Source organism: Triticum urartu, chromosome 3A (assembly GCF_056163025.1).
Source record: "Triticum urartu cultivar PI428250 chromosome 3A, HENAU_Tu73, whole genome shotgun sequence".
Taxonomy (NCBI): Eukaryota; Viridiplantae; Streptophyta; class Magnoliopsida; order Poales; family Poaceae; genus Triticum; species Triticum urartu.
The window spans coordinates 113617422-113629714 of NC_141875.1; the positions used below are offsets into that span (position 1 = coordinate 113617422).

A 12293-nucleotide genomic window follows, 5' to 3' on the forward strand; every position below is an offset into this window, starting at 1 on the left:
GCTACCATGCACATGCATGGGAAAATACTCCCCTTAAGATGCACTTTGCATGTAACTCATACTCAATAAATATTAGATAATTCACCGCGCATTGTTGCTGGAATTGGTTGCAATATGTTTGGATGAAATTTGGTTATATGAAACATGAGTATTAGGATTTCTAATCTAAAAAATGAAGATGGAAGTATATTATTTATTGGACTTGATTATTTGATAGTTGTATAATAGTTTTGGAATATTAACCGAATAATAAGTGTTTAATTTTCCTTGGATTTGCCCACACTGGTGTCTTCTTTCCAGTTGCATGTGTTCTACAAAGTGTGAAATGAGCCGGTAACGCTCACTTGACAGCATAAGACAGACACTACCAGAAACAAAATTGTCTTCTCAGCAAAAAAAAAACTATTATACACTCCTTCCGTTTCAAAATAAGTGTCGTGGTTTTAGTTCAAATTTAAACTAAAACCACGATGAAACAGAGGGACTACAAACAACTTACATTTGACGGGATTTCAGGACAAAAAATATCATGAGCTCAGGGCCTGTTGTATTGAGAATGAACCTTGCAAATATAAAATGTAGGTAACATTTTCTGCCAATAACATCTATTTAGCTTCCAGACCAAGATTAACAATACAAAATATAACAGAGTACATGTCTTAGGCAGGCTACACCAGCCATGGATTCAGGTTCAGCTGACAAAATAACTACTAACGAAGCAGCATTTGAAGTATCGCAACCGTTACAACAAAAAAGTGTAACAAACATTTTTCAAAAGGTTCCAACTAAATGAATAAAAACAGCACCGATGTTTTTCATGCAACTGCAACCAAGCAAAAGTTCCACAAAGGGTATCATGCTCCTTTGTTCTGAGGACCTGCAGCATTTGTGCTCCTACTACCGAATGAAACACAGGAGTACACAGGCGCAGAATAGCTGTCACCTGTGCTATCGTTTGGCACCAGTACATGCTTCGCCCCAGGAGTGAGCTGGGCCTGATCTCTTCTGCACATACCGACCACTAGGTGAAGCATTGGAATTGCAAAGAACAGCGCTCCCCACTATGTTATCTGTATTTCTGGCTGAAAGGGTTGCATCTCTTATGCTGTTGAAAGGTGTTTGAACTACCCGGTCTGGATGGTTGAATGTAAAACCCACAGAATTAAGACGACAAACTGACGAGCTTGCTGGATGCACAACATGTTGCTGAGGCAAATTGGCATGGAAACCTAAAGATGCTGTACCATGTTGTCTGGTTGTAGGCAAAGGTGGTGCTGTGGGTGGTTCTATCCTAGGGATAGGATCAGAGTAATAACGGCACGACGGGGAATTCTGTTTGAATGCTCCACTGCCACGATTGGGAGGAGGTGAGCACCCCAATAGAAAAGGCCGATTGGTCCGCGAGTTTGAAAAATCAAAAAACCTGTTTTCATATGGCAACTGATCTCCAGAAAGTACATTAGCTGCTGGAACAGGGTGGCCGTAATCATGTGTAGTCCATGCCTGACTTGGGCTTGCATGATATGTTGAAGCATGAAGTATCCTGGTAGAATTTACTGTATCATTGGGAAAATTCTGAGCTTGTAAAGAGAGAAAAGGCCGTCCTTTTTGTGGCAAGAACACATTTGCGTTGAAATAGTCATTGGTGAAAGTACCTGTATGCTTCTGCGCAGTCTCGGAAATCGATTCAGCTCTGGTCGTGCAAACTGGAAGATCTTTACCCATCAAACGAACTGTCAGTCCTGTGCAAGGTCCATTCTCACGCGGAGTGTTCAACTCAGAACGAGATTTTAACTCCTTACTGTGCGACACATTAGATTCATGAGATGGCCAGGAAGAAAACTTGCCGCTTGTGGAAGACCAACTCTGGTGCTGCCGAAATGAATCCTGAAATGTATGATCTGGCAATGCACAAGGAGACACACTCATAATCATAGTATCTTTTACTGAAACATTACTGCAACCACGAGGAGTCTCTGCAAGTTCAGTTAAGCTCAATGGAGGACCAGCAGCATCTACATCAGAAACTTTTATCGTCTCACCATGCAATAATGTGCCTGCCGAACTTGAATTCGTTATTCTTTCCAAGTCAGCAGTAGATTGTTTGCTTTCTAGCCTGTGTGAATCAACAGGAAAAATCATCAGTTTTTCTCTCCCATCATGCAATTGGACATTTGAACTTAAAGTTTCCTCATGTGTATGCTCCAGATTTGGAACCTCTGCATATGATGAATCATACCTTTGGTCCAGTTCAGTAGATTCCGGTAACGCCATATTCAGATCAATGAGAGGAGCTGACATCTCTTTGTTACCAGCCTCAGGAGAATCCTCATGATCTGAATTCTTATTTGCTTCTTTCGTCTTAGTGAAAGCTTCCATGGGAATATGAGAAGTACCACTTTCTGCAGTTATGCTTTTGTCAGGAGAATCCTCATGATCTGAATTCTTATTTGCTTCTGACTTAGTGGAAGCTTCCATGGGCATATGAGAACTACCACTTTCTGCAGTTATGCATTTGTCTCCTTCGGTAGACGTGAATGATGATGATGATGACGAGGATGACGATGAAGAAGCCATAGCATCTGAAAACATCTTGCAGAGACTTTGTCGTTCTGGTAGCTCAAGTACAGCATCTGCTTCTGAGAATTTGACACGTCTCACTGATTTGCGGCAGAGTTCTATTACTTCCTGGCCTTCTGAATTGCCACGTTTCTCCTTGACCATTTTCACTGATGTGTGCTTTGTGCACTTTAGAATGCCATGCCTAGGGATAAAATTTTCCAGATCTCGTGGTTTCCCCACTTTGTCGGCTTTACTGTTGCCGATGTGCTTTTGTGTGTTAGCCTTCTTCTTATTTATATTATTGATCTTCCCATGCTTCCTTCTCTCAGATATCTTTTCTCTCTCTTCTCTGTGATGTTGTGAAGCCTCAGGTTTCTGTAATGAGTTAGTATCCAGTCCATCAAACAGGTTTGGATTTTCAAGTGCTTCCTGCAGAATTGAAGAGCATTATTTGAAACCATAAGATACATATAGCTGTGAGTACAAAAAATAAAGGAAAAACTGAACAGCACAAATCAGATCTACCAGATAATTACCAATTTCAAACAAATCATCAGGACAGTGGGATACCCTAGACGGGAAAGTTGCTGCATATATATAAATTTGTTATGTTCACTAATTTTGGATCATTGAAATTTCCGCACAAGTGTGTTATACACAAATGGCATTGGTGTTGCAGGTATGCATATAGGTGATGAACCATGCGTTTACACTTCACACCCACTTGTTAATGCCAGTCATGTATATCATCACCAATGTTTAAGAGAAAAATAGTTTTAAGATCATACCAGCGTTACAGACCTACGTAGACATGATTATGTTCTATTGGTATATCATCACCAATATAGGTGCTGATGGATGCAGGGTGGCTCTAACACTTCCTATAGGAATAAATGCTCGATGCAAACATGGTTATGTTCTTTTGGAGAAGTGTCAAGCTACATGACCTGAACCACATACTGACATCTTAGGCACATCTCGCAGGTGCCACACTGGAAATGATGTGGCATTGATGTGTATGAGCTGTCCTAGACAAAATCTAGGAACAAATTGCTCAAATGTAGATACAATGGACACAATCCGCAACATGAAGCGGCACGCAAAATATGTGGGCGTTCAGACTTGATCCAGGACAACATGCACCAATTGATGCCATGTTAAACATGGTGTCTCAAGTGGACCCAAGATGCCAAATGTCATGTGGGTACCGGCATAGGCGGATAGCTACAACACCAACCGCTTCAGGAGTCCAGGCAGATCGAGATACGTATTATCTCTACTTATCCCTAGTTAGCATTAATTTGGTACGAGAGTTTGGAACTTTGGATGTGGAACGGTTCGCCCTGAAAAAGCCATCAACAGGTTTAAGCCAAAATATGTCACATCTACAGACGTTTGAGTACATGAGCATGTGAAGACGGTGGAGCCGCACCTCCCAAAGCAGGCTGGTCGCAGCACGAAGATGGTGTTCATCGGATGCGAGAGGTCTTCCGGCACCAATGCATACCGCTTTTATGACCCACACGACTACTACCTCAGATCCAATCCTCACCCCTCATGGCCATCAAGTACGTGACAACAGAACGCGAACGGCGAGGTAAAAGTAATAACCAGATGGAATGCAAAACTCTAGGTAGAATAATCCATCGCAGCACGAAGATGGTGTTCATCGGATGCGAGAGGACTTCCGGCACCAATGCATACCACTTTTATGACCCACACGACTACTACCTCAGATCAAATCCTCACCCTCCTGGCCATCAAGTACGTGATAGCAGAACGCAAACGGCGAGGTAAATTAATAACCAGGTGGAATGCAAAACTCTAGGTAGAATAATCCACTATTACTCACAGCTATTTACAGCCATTGTAGTTTATACGGCTTAAATCACATGACTAGGTAAAAATTGCACTATACTCAGGAACATATGTGTATTAACCACTTATACCACAAGATATAAAAGAAATAAAAATAATATTTGGATCAGACAGGAACCGGATGTTGGTTATGGCACATTCATATCCATATTTTGAGTAAAATACATATACAATTATTCTACAATCTAAATTTGAAGTTGGTTAAGAGTAACACTACCGTGACTTCATATTTCCATCCAATTTATTTCATTTTCTCTTCTCCAGATTGTACCCAAATTTGTAGAACGGTTTTTTTATATGGTTAGGCCAGTCCTTACATTAGAACATTCTATAGCGCTAGCTTAACAATGAAAAATCAAGTTAAACTACAAAACAATGCAATATATATTTCCAAGTCCTCCAGATGCATATGGAATGAGTATTTGTGTAATGAACCTATTTCTTGAACATTTTTTTAATCTATCGATGCTTCGATTGAGACTAAAAGTTCTCATGATTTTCAAGAAAAATAGTTGTGCACTCATTAAGCTGTGTAGTTGATTTTTTCGACAAAAAGGATCACATAGTTGTCACAATGGTGTGTGCTTGTCCTCAGTGCACCAATCAAAAACCATTGTTTTGGCAATTATCTTATATACCTAATGACATCTAATTGACAGAGCAACCAATTAATATTGTTTGTTAATGTAATAAACGAATATCCATGATCAATTCAGCCCTACAGTGTATTTTAAAAGGGCACAACAGATTTCGACGAAGTACACAATTTTTATTGAACGTCTATTAATAAAGATGCACGCAATTAATGAAATATATGTATGACAAAATATCTAAATCGTTCAGCTAAGAACGAAACTAAAAGTAACAATATTATGACCATGATCTCGATAATAAAAGTTTCGCGTAATATACAAGGTACGAGGGAAGGGGAGCCTTGGCGCAGCGGTAAAGCTGTTGCCCTGTGACCATGAGGTCATGAATTCAGGTCCTGGAAACAACCTCTTGCAAAAATGCAGGGAAAGATTGCGTACAAAAGATCCAAAGTGGTCGGACCCTTTCCTAGACCCTACACAAGAGGGAGCTACATGCACAGGGCTGCCCTTTATACAAGGTACGTAGGAAATTCAAAATGCTATTTGCCAATGTGAAGAGAAAATATCTATGGGTAGATTCGCCACATCAGTACCCTAAAGATGTTATGTGGATCAACCCATCAAACGTGGAGTCTTATCCCTTAATTAGAGTCCTAATTGATTAAGCATCTTTGCTAGGAAAGAGTCTAGTCAGTTTAGAGATCGTATTAGAGTTTGAACAGATTTACCGGTTTCATGGTCAAGTCTTGTCTACTATATAAAGGGGGCGAGCCCTTTCAATAAATCAGAGAAGAATATTGTTGTTTACTTTTATCTACTTTTCAGTAATTAGGGTTATGTCAGTAGTAGATTCTTCCAATTTGGTTGAGCTCGAGGCTCTGGAGCACATAAAGATCATCACGAAGCAAATTGGTGGCCTTCACACGCTAACGAGCAGAGGACTAGACGCTCCTTGCCGAGCTGGTGCAACACTTGAGCTACAGAAGCTAGCCCTGCCCCCACCACCAGATCCCACGACTACAGCAACCGTCCATGACGCTACCTCCGCATCCCAAGCCCTCCTCCCCAACGGCGGCGCGCCCCTGGTGCTTCCCCTTGCTAATAGCACCTTTGGTGTCCCACCCACCCGGTAGATTGCCCCGTCCCCCCCCCCCCCCCTCCGCGCCCTCACTTTCCTGCCTTCCCACCATCTACTTCCACTTGCAACGACACCATGTGTCAACCGCTGCTAACATCAATCTAGGCCACTTGGCACACCCTATAGCCCAAATCATGCCCCAATTTTGATGCCCATCAGCAGCAGTCAACACAGATTTTCACCGACCGCCTCTACTGCCTTCAAGCATCCACCTGCCAACCGATTTCATATGCAATTATGCCCCCCCCCCCCCCCCCACACACACACAACCCATATATGGATCCACCCTGCCCATCACCACCTTCCGCCCGTACCAAACAATGACCTCATATCAAGTTCTGGTTCAGGCGTGTTTCACTTCCACAAGCCTGTCAGGTTAGTGGCCGTATTAGAGTTTGAATAGATTTCCCGGCTTGTTGGTCAAGTCTTGTCTATGATATAAATTGTCATTTACTTCTAAAGGCATGTTACGCACCTGGCGGGTGATGTTTAGAAAAGGTCTGTGGCATGGTGAGCTTGGAAGCCCTCCAATTTTCTCCCCGTCAGCTTGTGCCCACAAGACTCGTGTTGCGCTCGATGCTTTGCAACACGAATCTTGTTGCTCACCCGCCGAACCGTTGTTTCTTTGAAACAAGACCTATGTTTCAGAAACATAATGAAAAAAGACCCCTGTTATTAGAAAAAAATGCTATCGCCCCCTTTGCAACAAACGTAGTGTTCCGCTCGGTCCTATGCACCAAGAGGCTTGTTGTAATCACCCCAAACCGTTTTTTTTTCATTCTGAAACACAGCCTCCATTGCAGAAACAAAATCAAACACAGCTCCTATTGCAGAAAACAAAATCCCTTTCAATGCAGTCGGCAGCCGCCGGCTAGAGCGGCGCAAGGAGTGTTTGGGTGCATCGGGTGGGGATCTTGGTGTGCGGACATGGGGCGCTGGGCTACATGGGAGGTCGTGCAAACCAGGGAAGGTCGGCCGAGCTTGGCCTCCATGGCCATGGCGGCCGTAGCCAAAAGCTTGGACTTCGAGCAGGGCGACGTCTCCAGAGCAGAGATCAACTGGGGAAGAGGGGGGAACGAAGGAGGGCCTCGCCATGATCTCATAGGCGTGGACGAGGTGGCCGGAGACAGACGAAAGGTGATGAGACGGACGGAAGGCAGCGTATTCAACGCCGGACGACGGTGAACAGAGGTGGAACAAGAAGATGAAGGAGTCAAGAACAAGACGGACGCCTCACCTGATCAGACCGCAACAAACCCATGTTGGGCTTCAGGTCTTTGCAACATAGCCCATGTTGCAAAACATGTTGAGTCAGCGTGTGGGAGAGAGTTGCATTGCGTGTCGTCGGATCAAACTCGGATCCAACGGCCGTGAGGCGGTCGAAACACGATCAGTCAGGTGAGCGAGTATCTACTTTTCAACAATTAGGGTTAAGTTGATAGTAGACTCTTCCAAAAGAGTATCCTATTAAATTTCTATCGTATTAGTCCAGTTTATAAGTTAATTACTGGAATATTAATAGTCCCTAAAACAGTACAAATATATGGATCATGACAAACATATGGTGATAGTCTGAGTCTGAGTGTCTGACTGCAACATGCATACTGGGAACCACCACCCTCTTCGAAACACTGCCTGTATGCATGCTTAACGGATGTATTGAGAATAGCTATCATGGGCATACGTACATCACGAATTATTGAACAATAAGACAGGTGATGTAGGCGAATAAAAGTAACAGATAAGTAATGATAAAGCCCGCTTATCAATGACGTAAATGCCTGCTCCATGTCCTCGTCCTATGATAAAGTCTCGTGTATGGGTCCGGACCCGGACCCGACTGAAATCTGAAGGAGCGACACCAACTAGGCACCTCTCAAAAAAAAAAAAGACCTTGCATGGTGTGTCAAAAGGCAACACAACGCACCTTGCATGTACGAGTAAATAGCATAAAACTACTTTACAGGCAGGGGCGAATCTAGCAATATGGCGAGGTTTGGCGGCTGCCATACCTAAAATTTGGCTAAATACCGCGTATGTATACTATATATCTGGAGTTTGAGCGTTTGTCGATGGAGTTCTATCCGTTTCATCAGTTTGGAGGAGCAGGAGACACACAGGGGCCTCAAACTTAATTGCCAATGGCCCAGTTATCCTCCCAGCAGCCCACCTAGCTGTATGTAGCCCAGCTCGATCTGTCCAGTTACGCTGCAATTCACAGCTTGGAAATCGCGTGCACACAGCCGCAATTACGGAATAACGGCACGATCTACCTCAGTTAGGGCGACTCAGGCACCCGGCGATGATGCTTGACGAACACAGCAACGGCGGCGGGTGGCCCTGCAGGGAACTCGGTGGCGAGTGAAACACTGCGCTGCAAACCACAAAACGACGAGCTTATGTGCCAGCGACGGCGAACCGGAAGCAGCGACATCAGGTCAGGATCACATCCATAGTAGCCCTAAAATTTTGTAATCCTTTTGTCCAATTTTTTATAGTCCATAAACTATCAAACATCAATCTTTATAATTTTGATTAGTTATATGCGACCGGTTAATTTTGATTATTTGTATACAACCAGTGAATTTGTTGTTCTAATCTACTAAGATGGCAACGATCTGCACATAGTTATATTATCAGTTATATTAACTTGGGCACATCTTGATTATATTATACATTGTTGTGTTTCGTCCTTCGTGAACTCCGACACGCCTATAAAAAATTTCTGCCTTCGCCACTGTTTACAGGCTAGGGTTCCAAAAAACTACCGGATTTTATTTTTTCTCAGATAACTACCAAATGGGTGGTCGGCTGTTTCAAAAAACCCAAATCGTCGAGTCTTTATCAGTTGATCACGATTATGACAGGTTGGGCCCACAGCTAAACAAACCGTTAGTTTGACCGTTTACTTTGACCGTTAACTTACATCTAGGTCCCATATGTCAAGTTTTGTAAAAAGCAATCGGGTCCCTACAAGTTTTCTAAAAAAGCAATTGGGTCCCTGTGGCAGCCTTGAGCTCGATCCCGCTCGGCAGGGCAGCGCTGCCTCCTCCGGCCGGCGAGCCGCGCCCGCAGCGGCCGGGTCCATGCCGGCGGCCGGCGAGCCGCGCCGGCCATGCAGTGCCTCGCCTGCAGCCGCCGCCACGAAGTGCCTTGCCTGCCCTACGGCCGCCGCCAAGCCATGCCTCGCCTGCCCCGCGGCCACCGCCACGCCATGCCCCGCCTGCCTCGCGGCGGCCGCCGCCACGCCGTGCCTCGCCCGCGGCCGCCGCCATTCCCTGGCACGAGCTCCTCAAGCTCGACGCAGATGGCTTGCGCCGCTGCTGGAGTGCCGCGGACGAGGCCGGCCTCGTCGCAACCGTCACCACCAGGAGCTCCGGCTTCGCCGGCTTGGGAGGGGAAGGGGGTTGCCGACTCGGGAGGGGAAGGGGGTCGCCGGCTCGGGAGAGGAGCCTCAGGGCCGCCGTGCCGCCAGAGGAGCGGTTCCTGGTGGGCAGGGTCGAGCGACCGAGGCATAGCAGCGAGCGGCGACGGTGCCGCACTACCCGTGCCGGATTTCGCCGGCCTCGTGGGAGAAGAAGTGGTTGGCGACGACTCCAAGCGGCACCCCATGGCTCGCGGCAGCGTCTCCAGCAGCGCCATGGTGCGCGACGGCGACCCCGAGTGTGGATTCTAGGCGGCGGCGACATGGCCGGGGATGGCCGGCGGGATTGACTGGGCCGGATTGCTTTTGTAAAATTGTTGAGGGGCCTGATTGCTTTTTTTAAAATATTTGCAGGACCTAGTTTTTTAAAAGAGACAGTGACATGTGGGCCCCAAATGTCAGCTAACGGTCAAACAAACGGTCAAACAGACGGTGCGTTTAGTGGCGGGCCCGACTTGTCATAAACATGTTTAATTTTTTAACAAAGAGGATTTGGGGTTTTTTGAAACAGCCGACCGCTCGTTTGGTAGCTTTCTGAGAAAAATTAAAAAGTGGTAGTTTTTTGGAACCCTAGCCTGTAAAGTAGTAGTTTTATGCTATTTACTCTGCATGTACTGATAAGGTACATATGTTGCAGTACCAGCTAGCCGGTCTAGAGTGCACTACCACTAGTGGTTTGATTATTGGTGGCCATCAAATAATCTACCGGATTCTTATTGATTATATTGGTCCTAATTCACTGCATGAACAGCTCAACGTCACAGTTCGCCCAAGATTTGCACAAATCGAATGTCCCATTCCCCGACTTGGACTGATCTATTAAAGTGCACAAATTAGGGAGTACCTAGAACTCATCTAGATGAGATATAATTTGGTCTCATTCACTTGGAAAACAAAGAACATATAACATCCACGTCAGCACACACGCATCTTATAGCATCACATCCAATGGCTATAAAAGATGAATGAGACCAAATTATATCTCATCTAGATGAGTTCTAGCAAAACTGCACAAATTAAGCATGAAATAACAATATTTCCATATACAGGTAGTAAAGAAGTAGCAAATGTACAAGAAAGAAAACACACTGATCGTTCTAACGTTAGCAGTTAGCACAAGCCCCGTAAAGGTTTGGACAGTCCGAAAATTGCCGTGCACCTGGCAGCAATTATCGACTAGCCACACAATCTTCTAGACGAACTAGCTACGCCTGGTTTAGATTAGATTAGGAACTGGGATCGGCACATCTAACATAAACTATCCTGCGAGGTGATGCATCGGTCCGATATAGAACCAGTCACAGCTAATTGCCCCCACAATATGTATCCACAAATAGCAATCACATTAGCTGCTAATATATAGTACTAATAACATGGCAATGAGACAACAAAATCTAATTATATGCAGCCAGCAAGCATCTAACCATCCTCACACTGTCCAGCAAGTGAATCAAGAGATGAACCAATCATCCCATCAATTTTTAGGAGATATATAAAAGTACAAATACGTGGGAATAATAGCAGACGTGATATCATTGCACTGGGCAGACAGGGAAGACTTGCCACTGCAAAAAAAAGACAGGGGAAGACTTGGGTTGGGTTGGGCCGGGTTGGGCCGGACCACGTACCTTTCTTGCAGCGAAATTCCCCTCTGGCTCTCGGCCTCGGCTGCTCTCCGGCGCGGCATCCACTGCCGCCGTCTCCTCCTTCTGCCCCTCCTCTTCTTGCAGCTTTCTCTTTCGTTTCTTCTCCTCCTTGGCCCGCCTCGCGATCGCGCACAGCGCCTCGTCGCCGTCCACCTCCGTTTGCTCTTTGCACCCGGTATCACCGGCCGAGGGCACGGGCAAGGGGGGCGCCGCGGCGAAGAGGTCGGAGATGGACCGCTTCTTCGGCGGCCTCGCCTTCCCTGGCGCCCTCCTCGCGGACGCCGCCGCAGCTGCGGCAGCCACGGTGGAGGCCAGCTCATCCGCCCACCACCGGCACCTCGGCGCCCCGAGAGGCGGCAGATCCTCGATTCCCAAGAGACGCCGCCCCTCCGCCGCTGGCTTGCCCCTCACGCTCGCCGCGTACTCCCTTGGGACAGTTCACAGACCGAGATCAGGAAAGGATAAACGCAAACACGACCACCATATATAACACCGACGAGACGGCGCGGCGCCTCCACACGAACCTGATGGAGAACGCGGCGGCGGCGGCCATCGACCCGTCGTCGACGCGCTCCCGCGGAGCAAATCTGCCGATTTCGCGACGGGTCGGTGATTTGGGAGAGAGGAGGAGGAGGAGTAGACTGGAAGGGAGGAGGAGGAAAGGGGAATTACCGTAAGGAATTAATAAATAAATAATAATTAGAGGTGGGCTTTGATGACATCGAGGCGAATATTTTACCTTTTTCCCGCTCTTCCCACCGCTTATTTTGGGTGGTAGTACAATTCATTGATTTTTTTCAGTAGTTAATGTCTTGGCTGGCATCGGTGTCCTTCCCCGGGGGTGCATTATCTCTGTTTACTGCCGCGGACAGCGACCGGTGATGGACCGCGGCAAATTTGTTATGCTTTTTTTTTTCTGTGTGGCTGGTAACGTTGAACTATCACGGTCTTCGGTTCGCCGGGGGGGCCGGGCATCATCATGTGATAACGACCGTTGGGCGGTGGGGGCGCACAGCTCAGACTGTCCCAGGTTCTGTCTGCCTGTTGAGACA

General features: G+C 46.2%; 1 pseudogene across 1 annotated transcript; it reads right to left on the reverse strand.

Moving 5' to 3' along the window:
* Positions 1-525: 525 nt before the first annotated feature.
* LOC125543154 (uncharacterized) lies at positions 526-11950 on the reverse strand (annotated as a pseudogene). Its single transcript, XR_015618342.1, has 3 exons — positions 11766-11950; positions 11224-11668; positions 526-2991 (listed from the first exon to the last, which is right to left on the reverse strand). The product of XR_015618342.1 is annotated as an uncharacterized LOC125543154 (transcript).
* Between the last annotated feature and the right edge of the window lie 343 nt (positions 11951-12293).